Source organism: Bidens hawaiensis, unplaced genomic scaffold, assembly GCF_021521415.1.
Source record: "Bidens hawaiensis isolate Kalapana, Puna unplaced genomic scaffold, B.hawaiensis_p1.1 tig00037690_1, whole genome shotgun sequence".
Lineage (NCBI taxonomy): Eukaryota > Viridiplantae > Streptophyta > Magnoliopsida > Asterales > Asteraceae > Bidens > Bidens hawaiensis.
In genome coordinates, this window is record NW_027496596.1 from 24,064 (window position 1) to 39,687 (window position 15,624).

The 15,624-nt window shown below is 39.2% G+C and overlaps 1 long non-coding RNA gene across 1 annotated transcript; it reads right to left on the reverse strand.

Annotated features, from left to right (window-relative positions):
• Nucleotides 1-8,598: 8,598 nt before the first annotated feature.
• Nucleotides 8,599-9,081, reverse strand: LOC143589656 (uncharacterized). Its single transcript, XR_013145322.1, has 2 exons — nt 8,828-9,081; nt 8,599-8,773 (listed from the first exon to the last, which is right to left on the reverse strand). It is a non-coding gene; the product is annotated as an uncharacterized LOC143589656 (long non-coding RNA).
• Nucleotides 9,082-15,624: the final 6,543 nt, after the last annotated feature.

The following is a 15,624-nucleotide window of genomic DNA, read 5'->3' on the forward strand; positions in this document are numbered from 1 at the left end:
TGAAGGATACCTGGAAAGGCCGTTATAACCGTGCACATGGCCAGGAGGTTATTCATCAACCAGTCTCATAGAGATGCGTGTACAGGTTGTTATGCATGCACATGCAACGTATAAATTGAACCTATCATACGAGGACACGTGTCTAAGTGGTTACGAGAGCATCTTCCAAAGGGACAGCTGGCCCAATCACCTTCCCACATCCTTCAGCTATAAATACCCTTTCAATCTTCTTAAGGTATTCATTCACTTCCAGTGTACTCTCACTATTTACTTAAGTGCATTATCTTCGTCAGAATTGTACTTATTCTCACGTCGGAGGGTGGTTACGGGAAGACCCCCCTCTTGTCCTTCCCGTAACGAGCTCACGGTGTCTGTTTTACAGGTTCACGTCACTGGACTTTGGGAATTGTGTTCATATCGTATTGACAGTTATCCGTATCCTACCTTGTGGACTCATTGGATCTAGGATCCATCTATGGGAGTAGATCTGTGTTTCTTCAACGGTGCACTAACATTTGTTATTAATTAAATTCATTTAAGTTATATGTTTCAAAACGTGAAACGTATTAAGGTATTCAATTATCGAGATAAAGGTCCTCGGTAACTCTTTTTAAGTTAAAGTTGCATTAAGTAAATATTTAATTCATTTAATTTGTTTATTCATTTAAAATTAAATAAAAGGTATTTCATTAATTATGAATAACGAATTACGTCATTTTAACGAATTACATTCTAATTCGTTACCCTAATTCGCTTCCGCCACTCTGTAACGAATGACACTCAATTCGTTATGCATATTTAGATATTCACTATCATCTTCTTTCCTTAGTACTGTTACTCTGCAAAAATTTTCCATAATCTTCGATCTTCGAATTTCATTGTTTTGATTATACCTTTGAGATCCTAAGGTATAGACGATCATATCTTCGTGATTTTCGTCAAAAATAACAATGATTTGATAGGTTAATTATGCAATTTTATTACCGGGTTTTTGAGGTTTATATAAACCTTAATCTCTATGCTTTATATCATGTTGTGTACCACTAATTTGATACCATTGTAATCAGAATGTGTTTCCGAGATCCATTATGGTCACTGAATTGGCTTCATGTTGATGATTATGGTTGTATCAGATTTCCGATTATTTATTTGACTTTTGAAGTTCTTGGTTAATTTTGACATTGACTAATTAAGTCAAAAATTAAGCTGATTATGGCCATTAGTTATGCTTAGCGAATTGGAACTAATTCGTGTCTAATTCGTTAAGCAATTCAAACGAATTAGAATAGCGAATCAATTTTCTTAACGAATCAGATTGGTATTTGTTAATTATAACGAACTGGATGGTTAGTTCGTTACATTTTCATAGTAATTCGCTACATCTCATTCGTTATTTATTTACTTGATAGCAAAACAGATGATTCGTTATAATAATATAACAAATCAGTCTGTTTTAACGAATGACATTTTAACTTATTTAATTAAATACTTTAAATTGATAATTTTCTAAATTTACAAAGTTATGTTTATATAATTTTGAATATTACTGATTCTCGACGTTATTTATTTAGAAATGTGGCTGATAATATGGAACAAGATCCACCGGCTGCTGTTCAACAACAACAACAATAGCAACAACAAGATATGCCGTTACCGCCATACGACAAAAGGCATAATATTTGTGTGTCGGTACAAACTTTGCAGACGAAGTTTTAATTGGGGATTTACTAGCTTTTCTGAGATGTTCGGTGATACATTTTGCTATAACCGCAAGGCCAAAAGTCTATCTGAGTATTGTTAGACAATTTTGGAATACCGCTCATTATGTTAAAGCCGACAACCACATTACCGCTACGATCAATAGAACAGCTATCACTGTGGATATCGATGTGATTAGACGTGTTTTTCGATTTGGAGATAACATTGACAATCCTTGTGAATTTGATAAGGAATTGATCAAGGGTCTATTTCTTCGTGTATTTTACGGTGGTGACATCGGAGATTCTATGTACAACAAGAATGGATTGTGTCCAACTTACAAGTATCTACTGCATGTGTTGATCCATTGCTTGGGGGGACGTAAAGGCGGTTTTGATTAATGCCGGATCATGTTACAGTCGGCTTTCATTGCACTAGTACTTAATAGGCCGTTTAATTTTTCAGAGATGATCTTCTATCATTTTAAGGAACAGTGTCTTCAAACAGTTCAACGAAAGAAATTTCTAATGTATCCTCGGTTCCTCCAATTAATTATTCAAGATTTGATCCCTAATCTAGTGATTGATCAAACATTGGTAGACGATGTGTTGGAACTAGATCATATGACGGCTGATACTGTACGAAGAATGAAGAGTTACCGAAAGGATAAACCTAGGACCAAACGTTTGATTGGTCATCTGGTGAATCCGAATTATGTATGTCCTGACAATGATTACTGGACCCATGATGATTCGGATTCCCAGCGTGAGGAGGGACCAGGTGGGAATGCTGGTGGTGATGGTGGTAATGGTGGTGATGGAGATGCGGCTATCCTTGAACAACAAGCTGCGGTTGAAGCGGCTTTAGCTGCTACAATTGCCGCTCAACGCAAGAGAAAGGGTAAAGAGTTGGCTACTGAGGGATCGGCTAAGCGACGAGTGTCGGTTGGTGCTGGCGTTTCGTTTGGAGTTCAGCCTCCAAGGTCGTCCGTTTCTCAAAGACTTGTGGAGCCGCTTACTACAAGCACCCTGGAACTCACTTTGACTACCACGCTTACGTCCGATCCTAGGCTTGATATGATTCCTCAAACTCTTTTATCTCCAATACCAAGGCCTACAACTGCTACTTCGGTGTTTTCTCCTACATCAACTATGTTTCCTCCACAACCAATGGACTTATCATTTTTTAGGCTTAACCGACCTCAAGGTCCTGTTCAGTCTATCCCAGCTTCGTTTCTTGCCACGACACATGATCAACAGATGAGTATGGTTCTGAGTCTACTTCATTTATATGAAAATCAAATGTCTACTGATCGTATGACTCAAGAACGAATGATGGATAATCAACGAAGGCTGATGGGATATATATCCTATTGTCAGAAGGAAACCAAGGATCTCCATGAGATTATTAAGTCTCAGGGGGTGAAGATCAAAGAACAGGAGGATCTCATCTTGCAGTTAACATGCAAGGATGATGCACTTAAAAAGATCAAGAATGATGAAGAAGATCCGGATGAGTCTGGTGCAGGTGGTGAGCCCAAACAATCTCATGGTTCATCCTCAGGTGCAGGTACAAGTGTTGGTGATGACTCTGGCAAGCAAGTTATTGTGTATCACGACTATACAGCTGCCAAACCAATTGAGATGACTGAAGCTAACACTGTCATCTTTGTGGATGGATCGGGATTGGTTAGACGCCTTGTGAATCGGGATGAGATTGAAGAGGGGCCTTTTGTGGAAAGTTCCCTAACACGAGAGCAGATTTCGTTACTTCTTGGATTGAATGATGATCAATTGACCGTGTTAGAAGCTGAGCCCTATGTCGAGGTCGAGAACAATGAAGAGATCTTAAATGATCCGTCCATTCAAATGAATACGGGTTTTTTTTAAGAAGATGAGGAGGTTGAGGTTGAAGATGTTACAGTTGAGGAGAATCCTGATTTCAACACACCAATGTTGATCAGGATGCTCCAGTATTTAATGAGGAAACGTTTAAAGTAGCTGAGGGTAATTTGGATAGTTATCAAAGGGTAAAAGTGTGGTTGATACGAGATTCGATTCGATTGAAAACCCGACCGATGCTGATATTGAATTAAGAAAGCTCTTAAAGTTATTGAGGCTTATCGATATGTGGATCAGGACTAGAAGGATGAAGCTGCTGCTCGTGCCAAAGCCAATCAAGTGACTTCATTCAAGAACGTGTCAAAGGTTCAAGGTGATATTATCTCTTGGTTATTTGATTATGATTTGAAAGTATGTATTGTTAAATGGGAGAAGGGGATCCAATATTATGAGAAGATAACAGATGTTCTCATACTATCGCGTTGGGATGTTCGGACCCTCGCGTGTCGGCCATTTATTAACCGTGGAGGTGATCGGATAGCAGATTGGTTTCATCAGTATCTGTTATTCGAAGTCAACCATGGATTTAAGTTTCTTAAGCCACAAGTCCCTACTCGCAAGCGTATTAATGAGATTGATCCAAGGACGGGCTGGAGAAAATTGGTCCTTAAAGTAAAGCCGCCAAAGACCATGAAGCGTGTGCCAGTGAAGACGTTGAATCAACATATGTCTTTATCATTCAACCGCTGGTATTACGATAACCGAACTGGCGAGGCCGTCATTGTCTTGGGTAAAGGTTTAAAGACATAGCTGATCAAGATCATCGATCCAATGTGGCTTGTTAACTTAACTGAGACCGACAACGACATGCTACATAAGAATAAGATATTTTTCGAGCGCAATGAAGACTATGATATGGCTATGCAGTTCCAACGCGTCGTGCGTGTATGTTATGAGAATGGGATTCATAGTTGCAGAGATTGGCATTCCAATCACTTCAAGTAAAGTAAAAGACAAAGAGCTCAAGACGAGGGGGTGTCTGTTAGTACACGGTGTTACGTCTCGAGTCTTTGTATCTATCGTTAATGTATTTGTCATTTTATTTATGTAATAAATATTAAGTTATTTCTCTAGTTCGTTATGTTTAACATCTAGTTCGTTAAGGATGTTTAACGAACTAGACTTAAGTTAAGTTCCCTCCTGATTCTCTAAGGATGTTTAGCGAATCAGGGGGTGATTCTTTAAGTTAATCATATTTTATGTATGTAACGAAGTGGAAGCTAGTTCGTTACGTAATGTGTAACGAACTAGATCCATCTTCTATTTATAGAGGTGTTCACCTCTGTTAATTTAAGTTTGGAGTTTACATTATCGAACCTCTGCCGAATTACTCTCTCAAGCTTCAACCTAATATTATACATACACATATCTACAATTAATATGACGTATAACATAGAATCAAGCGTAATCATGAACTAGATCCGTAATCATGTTAATTATATATATATCAGATCTGAGATCTGAGGTTGGATTAACGTATTCACATTGGTCTAGTTGGAAAGTTTAACTTTGTAATCTTGCGTGATGGTTATATCCTAGCTCTTGGTAGCTTCTCCGTAGCAAGGGCTCGGGTTCATTTATTTTTATTAAAAGTTGTTAAAAAAAAGTAATTATATTATTTTTGTTTCTAGGCTTACCATAAGTTTATGCCATATCTAATGTCTTAATATTTTTTTTACGCAAAAAGAAGTAAGTTTTTCCAACATTGCAGCAAACCCGTTTTGTCTTAAATCACTTATCATTCAATGTTCCTTTTATTCCGTTTATCAACTTAGCCGCTTCTAATAAGTCTTGACTTTTTTTAAGATGTTTTGACAGGGTATTTGCATGGCTTATCAACTTAGGTGTTCAAGGCTGAAGCGTGATGCATTAATGCTGGATTGCCTATGTTATTAATTTTATATAATTGTATTTTATGTTTTTGGGATATTGTTTTATATTAACTTGTGTGGCCTTTTAACTAATGGGTGGGGTTTAACTTAATTTAGGTTGTAAATAAAATTTTGAGATGAGATGTTGGGTTTCTTAAAATATTTGAGGGTAACCTAATATTCGTTTAGGGGTAACCCGATATATAAAACGACTATTTATAAAAAGTTTGCATTACGGAATGGAAGTTCAGGGGTAACCCGGATTACCCCTTGTAATTATATATTGATATTATCAATGAGAAGAAGAGGAGTTGAACTGTGATTACTTCCTTCATTGTATCAAAGAACTAAACCTAATTGCCACCCTTCTTCCCTGCAAACTCTCTACTCAATCTATATGGATTACAACCATCAATGGCATCCTCAACAAGCATGGTCAAACAACAATAATAATTAAAGTGGGTCAAATAATAATAATTATGGTGGTTTCCCCCAACCACGTTCACCAAATCCCAACTTCGTTAAATCACTAGTTCTCTTTCTTATGTTATGAATAATACAAAACTTTGTAAATTTTGTGTTTTTGAGAAGAGTATTAGACAACCATTTCAAGATTATTCTTCATGTACCTTCTTACCCTTTGACATAGTCCATAGTGATTTATGGACTTCTCCTATAATTAGTACAGCCGTAGACCGTTATTATATTGTGTTTGTAGATGACTATTCTAGTTTCTTGTGGACTTACCCATTATCTCACAAATCGCAAGTATTCACCCTTTTTGCTGACTTTTACAAGCAAATAGAAACCCAATTCGAACACAAAATTAAGTCACTTCAATGTGACAATGACACCGAATATATTAATAACACATTTAAACAATTTTGTGCCCAAAATGGCATGCTATTCCGCCTATCATGCCCATACACCTCACCCCAAAATGGCAAAGCCGAATGTAAATTTTGATTCATTAATAATACAATACGTACCCTCCTCGCTCATGCTTCTCTAGCTCCTAATATGTGGCACCATGCCCTTGAAACGACGACATATATTTTAAACATTTTAACTAATTAAATCCACAAATTCCAAACACCAACTTTTCGTCTTTACAACCGAACACCCTCTTATAATCATCTACGAGTTTTCAGTTTCCTTTGCTACCCACTTCTCCCCTCCACGACTATTCAAAAACTAGCAAATCGTTCTACCCATGTGTCTTCCTCGGGTATCCAAAAAATCACTGAGGGTATAAATGCCTTAACCTTCAAGCAAACCAAATCATCATCTCCCGTCATGTCGTCTTTGATGAAACCATCTTTCCATTCACCACCATATCTCCACCAAAAACATTATATAATTTTCTAGAAAATTCCCTTCGCCCACATTTTTGGCACCACATACATCCCAATCCACAACAAGCTACCCAACCCACTCCAACACCCTTCTCACATAACTCAAGCCCATCTCAGTCCTCGACCCACATACAGTCTTCGCCCACATCACCCACTACCCCTTACACGACCCAACCTCCTCACTCCCAGCCCACATTCCTTTTGCCCAACTCGATTACATCAACACATTCACCATTACCTACCCCACCACATCCTTCTATTACTGCCCAATTGCCATCTCCATCACCATAAAAGTCCACACAACCAACCTGTTCCATGCGCACACGCGCAATGGATGGCATCTCCAAACCAAAGAAACTATTTAATCTTCACACCACCACAATAATACCTATTCTAAAAAAAATCTTGTTCACGCCTTGCTATATCAGAATGGTCTAACGCCAAGACCAATGAATTTAATGCCCTTATTAAAAATGAGACTTGGGAATTAGTCCCAAGACATCCTACTATGAATGTCATTCGCAACATGTGGCTATTTAAGCACAAGTATAAATCGGAGCATACGTTGGGAATGTATAAAGCTCGGTTATTTTGTGATGGTCAGTCACAACAAGTCGGGGTGGACAGTGGTGAAACATTTAGTCTGGTTGTGAAATCGGCAACGATCAGTTGCGTTCTCTCATTGGCTCTTTCTCAATCATGAACTGTTGACCAGTTGAATTCCACCAACGTTTTTTTACATGAGAAACTAAATAAAATAGTCTATATGTACCAACCCATGGGGTTTTGTGACACAAACTATCCTGATCATGTTTGTCGCGTCAAGAAGACTTTATATCGCCTAAAGCAAGCTCCACGCGCTTGGTACCAACACTTTACAGGCTACTTCTCACATTGGGTTTCGCTCAAAGTACATGCGATAATTCGCTATATACCCTACATCATCATAACCATACCGCATATATTCTACTTTATGTTGATGATATTTTATTAATTGATGTGTTGTAAAACACACACATTTCCATGCGTGTTTTTATGTTGTTTTACGTTTAAATTTGATGTTTATCAAGTTATTTTTGTGTGAAATTACATATTTGTGTATGATGTAGGTCCCGTTAACGAGATGGAACTAGCTCACACGAGGATCGAATCAAAGCCGATGTGCGTATACGAAGTTAAACGATTTTAAAATAAATAAAAACACGTGTTGATAGGGATGGCCGTGCCACATGACTAGAAAGGTGAATGTGGTCGCGTGATGTAGCATGGTGATAGGGCTGGCCAGAATAAAAAAACGACTATTTTGTCGTCTAGTGGGCTGGGTTGGACCTTGTTTAACCTATTTTATATATGGAAGACGGTTTAAATATCTATTTAAAGGGTTTTAACCCTAACAAACGAGGACAACCTCATTCCAGACTTCATACATCACTCTTGGATGAATTACCAAGGAGGACAAGCTGCCGGTTTCAAGTTTCATCACCCGGTTGTCGGTATTGAGTGTTTTAACGATTGTGAGTTCGTTTTTGAGCTTTAGACATTCAAACGAGTTGTAATCAGTTTCTGATGAACATGTTAATCATATCTATCTATTTTATCTGCTTTTCATTCATTATTGTTGTCTAAACTTGTTTAAATAACCTAGGTTTGATGTTTAACGGTTTAAATTAACTAGTTTATGGTGCTTAACGTGTGGTTGATTGGTTGTCCATTGTAAAGCTCTTATTTTGTGATATAATTTTGTGTTTACCTGCTTCCATAGATGTATTTAAGGTTGCATGTACCCCGCGTGGTTGATTATAGCATGAATTAAGTTCGTGTCATCGTTAATTGCATAGTTCGGTTAATACTTTGTGTGTTGATTAATTGTGGTAGACGTACCATTAGGGTTTGTGTTGCTTAGATCATTAAAACTAGTAGGTTCACCGCCTTTCAGTTGGACCAAGACCTTGGGTACCGGCTTATATGCTAGTTTAGTTAATTTGGTTATTCGTTGCGAGACCACGTGCGGTTTTCCAACTGTCGACTAGGTTAGTTTGTGAGTTGATTTATTTTGTCCTTAGTGTATAGTTACCCCTTTTCTACTAGGTTTGTAATAGCTCGAGCTTTAGTGAGACATGTGAATTAGACATGGACCAAGTGATGAGTTATTAGGGTACGTAGATAAAACAACCAAGAATTAAAAGTGATCTAGACGTTGTTAGGGTTTACTGGTAAAACTGACCGTAGGGACCCAGTGTCTTGACCTCACCTATCTTAGCTCATCTTTAGAACCCTGCTTCAACCACGTGTTAGCACCTGAGTCATCATATAGCCTTTAAATCATCCTAACTAGGTGATTCGTTTTCCCATTATTCTTAAATCCTGTTAAGTTTTCTCGTTAGTTTGGTTAAGTTAAGTTAAGGTAAGTTAGGTTAGTTTAATTAATTGAAATAAAATAAAAATAATAAAATCAATTAAAAATCTTTCAGGTAGGACTTAGTTAGGGTTTAGTATCCAAGCCACCTCTAGTGTCCTTGAGTTCGAAACCTGGACTTCCTTTCTCTTTGCTACATGCGACCGGTACACTTGCCGATTGTGTGAACCATGTTAGGTTTTTGGTTTTAAAGCTTCATTGCGATTCGTGTTTATTATATATATGTTTTCGCACAACAAGTTTTTGGCGCCACTGCCGGGGACATGGTTCAAGGCGATAAGAGAACGACCCGAGTTTGTGACTTGCTTATTTGATATTTGTTTAAATTCTGTCTTTAGTTTAAATTAGTTTAGTTTGTTTTTATTGCCTTATTTATAATTTTTGTTACTTAGTATAAATTTAATTTTTCTTTTATTTGGAGTTAGTTAATGCGACGTACTCGCTCTCTAGGACCACCAAATACGTCTATTTCCATTAGGGATATGGGAGACCAGCTTGATAGGAGAATAGTTTCCGACTACGATAAACCGTCCACCACCATCCGGACTAGCATCACCATACCCGCCGATGATGGAGCTGCAAATAGGAACTGGGCGATCCCATCTGATGTCGTCCAGCTAATTCCAAGTTCAAATCATTTTCATGGGTTATTGATGGTTGGTTAATTTGTATGTATTTTAGTTCGTTTATTTACTAGTTTTAATCGTTTATTATAGGAATTTCAATACTTCATACGTGGCTGTTGTATTTCAGGTAATATATGTTAAAGCAGCTAATTTGGACTTGTTGAGGCACGGGATGAAGACCCTAGACGTCCATCACGTAAAACGAGAAAGATTAAAGAATTATGCTGGTGACAAGTCCCATTGCGATACGCGATGGGCATGCCTGAAGACCCATCGCGTATCGCGACGGGTAGTTAATTAATGTTGACTTTCGCGATGGACCAGTGAAGACCCCATCACGTATCGCGATGGGGGGTGCAAACTGGAGATTAGGGTTTTATATCAATTTCTTCATAACACGACCCTATCTTCACACACTTCGAAGCAAGAGATTTCCAGAGCCCTAGGAGGCCGATTCCACCATACCGGACCATACCGAGACCACCTGCATGCTCTATATCATCCATAATGAAGATTCCCCGATGCCGAGACGCGGCAAAACTCTTAGAATCTCACCCAGGAATGTAAAGTTTGTAATGATTTCAGTTTTCTCATGTAACTAAGAACGTTTACGTATAACTGTGTATAGTTAATCTATGAGTATTGATGTTTAGTATTTCTGTGTGTTCAACCGGTTTAGGATTACGTTGATCTGAACGATTAGTTACCAGTTGCTATATTAATTAATCATAGAGTTGTTTGATTAGGTTAAATACGATAAAGCATATAATTTCCCTAAACTGAGTCACACTGGCAGGGACTGCTTGATAACCAGTGTCGTGTGTAACGTGATTATTGATGCCTAAGGTTTTGTCTAATTGATCAGTCTATAGTTAACCGTTAATGATTAATCTGTTAGGTTGCATGAGATTACTGTAAGTTGCTTACTTGAAGTCCTTGGTGTGATTTACTTTTATTACTTGATTGAAACTTGTTTGCTTGTTAATTTATTTAATTCTAAACTAAAACTATTTGCCTATGTGATCAGCACTAAAACTTGCTACTTCATAATATTGAAATCGGTTACACGATTTGCATTGACCAGATACTCCTGGTGGATACGAAACCTTACTTATCCTAGCTACTTATGTTAATTAGGTTTTTGCATGACTCAAACGATGGTCATCAAAATGGCGCCGTTGCCGGGGAGTTAGTGCGCTTAATGTTTTTCGTGTTATTGGATTTTTGTGTTTGTTTTAATTTTAATTTTAGTTTTCAGTTTTTAAATTAACTTTTCTTTTTTCATTTTACGCGGGGTGTGTTATTTGTGCATGTAACAATTTTATGCACACCCGTCACTCGGGCAGACAGTCACCGCTAGTTTTCGAGCCCGAAATTGAGAGATTAGCTCGGCAGAACCGAGCTCAGAATAGAACCTCAGAAATGGAAGTTCAAGACTAGAACCAAAATAAAAACCAAAACCAAAACCATAATGAAAACCAGAACCAAGATCCACAACCGCAACCACTCCCAGAAAAAAATACGTTTCACCCAGATAACATGCCTCCACCACTAAATTTCAATCACCAAAACAACCATTATAACTCAGCTCGTTTTTCTAGAACCAGAAACCAAAACCGAAATCTTGATCAAGCTGAACCTTCAGTCCCACATAACACCCCTAATCGCAGAGTTCGGATTAGTCTTGATGATGCTCATCCTAGTATAAGACAGAAGATGAAGAAGAGGGGGAAAAGAATGATGTGAACCAGGGTTTTAAGGTTGAAAACGAGGTTAAACAGTGGGTTAGAAAGATCGGGGAGTTGAGCCAGAGAACGGGGGTTATGAGATGGAAAATGAGGGGAATGAAAATTGGGATGAGGAGGTGGAAGATCTAGTGAATCAGAGACAGGATGAAGCGGTTAACAAGAACAGGGGAGGAAATGATAATGGTCGAAACAGAGTCAATAGGGCAGAAAGGCTCGAAAGAGTTCGGAATATCAGGTGAACAGGGGTGGTTTGGTAAATCCCTGGGGCGAAGGAGGAATTTTGTAGCCCCGGTTCAGGGTGTTAACAGTCGGTTCAGACCGGCTATTTCATATGGAGCATCATCGTTGGTTCCACAGGTACAGAGGGCAGGACAACATCCCTTTAAGTCCCATCTTTCATACATTAACATTATACCTCATTTTCACGGGATGGCTTCCGAGGACCTGTATTCTCATTTGTCCGATTTTTCGGCTGTTTGCGGGTCGATTGTGACCGTATGTTTGATCAGGATGAGGTTCGATTGCGGTTATTCCAATTTTCATTTAAAGACAAAGAAAAACACTGGTTTAACTCGCTCTCGATGCATAATATCGCTAATTGGGCCGAGATGCAGCATGTGTTTTTAAACGAGTATTACTCACAGTAGAAGACGAGCGAGGCCCGAATGGAAATTCGCCATTTTTCACAGTTATCGGGCGAATTATTTCACGAAGCATTCACCAGGTTTAAGGAGATGATCAGAAAAGGCCCACACCCCCAGATTGAATTGTGGGAATTGGTGAAGTGTTTTGTGGATGGGTTAACATTCGAGGACCGAAAGCATTTGAAGGCCTCGTGTAATGGTCAGCTGCTGAATCAACCTGAGGAAGATGATTGGGATTTTTTGGAGTTCATGTGTAAAGATTCTATGGCAGACGCATCAACTGAAAAGTGAAGACATGGTACTTCTTCCAAGTAAGTAAAGTTAGTCACGAGTGAGTCTGAAAGAATTGCTGAGTTAGAACGTGAGCTGGCTGGGTACAGAAAGGGTAAGAAGAAAGAAGTCGGGAAAGTTGGAGTGAAATTCTCGGTTTGTGAAGATTATGGTGAACTCGGGCATAAGGCAGAAAATTGCCCCGAGTTTTATGATGATGAGGAGGATGAGCCCAAGGAAGTTAATTATGCTTCTAGGGAATCCAAGGGTCAAGGGTTAAATTCAAACACCTTTCACCCGGGCTTAAGGAATCACCCGAATTTTCGTTACGGGAATGCGCCTACACAGTTGAACCTAAACTTTCAGGGATCGAGTCAGAACATATCGCAGGGTAATTACTGCCAGGGCGGTTATCAGCAGCAACAGGGCTCGTATAATCAGAATCGGGGGTATAACAGAGACGGTAATCGGGATGGAATTTTATCGGGTAATCAGGACCAACAAAGGGGGTCCTCGAAAAATACGGAAGAGTCAATACACACAAAGTTGGATGCATTGATGATGGTTATGACAGATCATAAGGCTGAAACGAAGCAACAGTTCGAGTTACGGGATAAGTCGTTAGAGGCATGTTTAAGCAGATTGGTCAGCTCGCCGCAGACATGGCAAAGTTGCAGAAGAATGCAGGCCAACTCCCGAGTGACGCCACAGTCAACCCGAACCACTGCAACTCGAGTTCGAAAAAGCACGTCAACCAAGTAAGTATTTTAAGAAGTGGTAAAAAAGTATGATAACAAGGTTGGGTTCCACCACCATTAGTTGTGGGGGTGGTGGAAGAGATTGATGAAAATCTCGTCAGTGATGACGAGCCGGAACCGGTTAAATTAACTGAATATAATAAAAGTGAAACTAATATTAACAAACCGGTTCCGAAAGATGACACCAACAACCCTAAAGACAAGAAAAAGGTAAAAACCGTCCCCTATCTCGATGCTTTGTTGGCGCCACCTAAAACGAAGATGACATCAAAAATGGGCCCACAACAAGAGGAATTATGGAATCGTTTAAACAAGTTAAAATTAATATACCCCTCTTAGATGCCATAAAACAAATTCCGGCCTATCCAAAGTACTTGAAAGAATTGTGCACACAAAAGAGGAGTCATAAGTTTCCTAAATAGATTGATTTTACTGATAATGTGAGTGCAATTCTTTCGGGTGCCCTTCCACCCAAGCTACAAGATCCGGGAAGACCCATTATACCCATTCAAGTGGGTGATTTTAAAATGACTCGGGCGCTTTTAGATCTTGGAGCTATCATCAGTATTCTCCCGGGAAGTCTATACGATCAGTATAACTTCGGTCCGCTCCGGGCAGCCGCTACTACGATTGTCTTAGCTGAACGGACACCGTAACTTCCCCGGGGGATACTGACTGACGTTATCGTTAAGGTGGAAAACTTTTATTTTCCAGTTGACTTTTTGGTCCCCGATTATGTTTTGGGTGAAAGGACCAAACAACCCACGGTTACCCTCGGTAGACCATTTTTGGCCACCGCATATGCCAACATTAACTGCAGAAATGGCATTGTTGACATGGCATTTGGAAATCGTAAGTTGAGGATTAATGTTTTCACGTGTGGAAAAAATTCTCTGGTCAATGAAGAGTGCTTCATGGATGATGTCATTGACGAGTGCATCCCGTTATACGATTCAGTCATCAGCACAGATGGCAAAGCGGAGACGTGTTTTTTGTTTGACAAGTTACAAGTGGAAATAGAAAAGTTGCTGGAAGAGTAGGAGAGGCAGCTGAAAGTTGCAGCTATGAAAGGAGACCGTCCACCATGGTCAGTTCAGGTGGAACCACTTCTTGAGAAGATTGATACAGGGTTGAAACCATCTATGCAAGAAGCACCAAAAGTCGAGCTGAAGGAGCTCCCAAAGCATTTGAAATATGCTTTCCTTGGTAAGAATGAAACTTTTCCTGCTATTATTGCTTCTAATTTATCTGTTGAACAGGAAAGTGCTTTGATGGCGGTGCTGGTTGCAAACAAGGAAGCAATCGGGTGGACGATAGAGGATTTGAAGGGAATCAGTCACTCAATTGTGATAGACAAGATTTTAACTGATCGGACTGTCAAACCAGCACACAATGCTCAGCACAGGTTGAACCCGAACATGAGGGAAGTGGTGAAGAAAGAAGTGCTGAAGTGGTTAGATGCTGGTATTATTTTTGCCATCTCAGACAGCACGTGGGTCAGCCCGACACAGACTGTACCAAAAAAAGCGGGCATCCAAGTCATCAAGGACGACTCAGGTAACGAGGTCGCCACCCGGCCGGTAACCGGGTGGCGCATTTGTATTGATTATTGAAAACTGTAAGCGACAACATCTATAGATCACTTTCCGCTTCCATTTATCGATCAAATTGTTGAAAAGCTATCTGGTCAAAAATTTTATTGCTTTTTAGATGGTTATTCTGGTTATAACTAGCTATTCATCCTGAGGATCATGAGAAGACTACGTTTACGTGCTCGTATGCCACATTCGCGTTTAGGCGAATGCCATTCGGGCTATGTAACGCCCCCGCCGGTGCATGATGAGTATTTTTTCCGATATGGTGGGGTATTCTTTAGAAATTCTCATGGATGATTTCTCGATTTTTGGCACATCTTTCGATTCATGTTTAAATCAACCCGAAAGAGTTTTGAAAAGATGTGTTGAAACGAATTTGGTTCTTAGTTGGGAGAAGAGCCATTTTCTAGTCCAAGAGGGGACTGTTTTGGCCACATTATGTCAGATAGTGGGATTGAGGTGGACCAAGCTAAGGTTCAAGTTATTTCCACCTTACCTCATCCCACAAATGTTAAAGGCATTAGATCATTTTTGGGGCATGCCGCGTATTATAGACGATTCATTAAGGGTTTTAGTGATATTACCAAACCCTTATGTAATTTATTGTTAAAGGATGCCCCATTTGACTTTAATGATGAATGTGCTAAAGCCTTTGAAATTTTAAAGTTGAAATTAGTTGAAGCCCCGATCTTGCAATCACCCGATTGGAGTTTGCCTTTTGAAATAATGTGTGATACAAGTG